This window comes from Merops nubicus, unplaced genomic scaffold (genome assembly GCF_000691845.1).
Source record: "Merops nubicus isolate BGI_N331 unplaced genomic scaffold, ASM69184v1 scaffold30453, whole genome shotgun sequence".
NCBI classification, from domain to species: domain Eukaryota; kingdom Metazoa; phylum Chordata; class Aves; order Coraciiformes; family Meropidae; genus Merops; species Merops nubicus.
Window position 1 is genome coordinate 700 of NW_008598750.1, and position 1,067 is coordinate 1,766.

Here is a 1,067-nt window from a genome sequence, read left to right on the forward strand (position 1 = left end):
CTGTGCTCTCCTGGCTGGGCAGGAAACCAGCTCAGCCAGGCTGGCCCCAAGGAACTTGGCAGCTCCAGGCTGGGCACTTCAAACTGAGCAGAACAGACACATCCACCCCACATGACAAAAGGCAGGAGCTCCCCAAGGCCCCTACTCCCCCAACCATGCTGCTCCAGAAGGCTCCACAGTGAGGAGGGGAACAGCTCTTCAGGGAGTAAAGAATCTTCTCTCCCTGTTCCAAGGGCCATACCAGGCTCTGGAGCCATCAAGGAGGCTGGTTTACTACAGTTTTCAGGCTTTAGAAACAATATGGTGTGGAGACCTCAGCTCCTCCCTTCCATGAGGCAGTGCAGGCAAGTGAGCATGGCTACCTGTCCAGAAGCAGTGACTAGCAGGTAGGGAAGGAGCAGGCTCCCCCCACTCTCCCTTTGGGCAGGAACACAGTCCCACTCCACAGCCCTGCCCAATCCCTCTGAGGGGAACAGATACTTCCACCCACTTCCCCCTCTTGCCCTGATCCAGGAGTGCTGACCCAGCCTCACCCTGGAGCAACAACCCCAGCACCACCTCCCTCCCCCATGCTGCACACATGCGTTCATCTTGCACCAGCAGCTCTGCTGGCACAGAAATCACCCATTCAAGGCCAGAAGTGCACCCCCACTGCCGTGGCTGTGGACCCCCCTCCCCAGCGCTCGCTTGTGGCAGGGGCACAGGCAGAAAGCAGCAGCACAGAGATGCTAGAGGCAGAGTTTATTACACTACGCAGGCTAAGAACCCTGGGCAAGACCCCACACGGGTAAGAATTGAACCAGCTCTTTATCAAAAAGTTAATACTATAGTCAACCCCATTTCTCCTTTGGTCATTACAAAGCAAGAGAAATATTAAAAGAAAGATATTTATACACAGAGGGAAGCTGAGGAGATTCTGTCCAGCCCTTCCCTCCCACACCCCTCCCAGCACATTCAGGCGCCCGGTCTTCTGTCAGGAGCAGCAGCAGAGTATCCAATCTTCACAAGATGTCAGGTTTTTGGGGTTTTATTATTACTGTCATCAATAAAAGCAATAGTTACCAAGA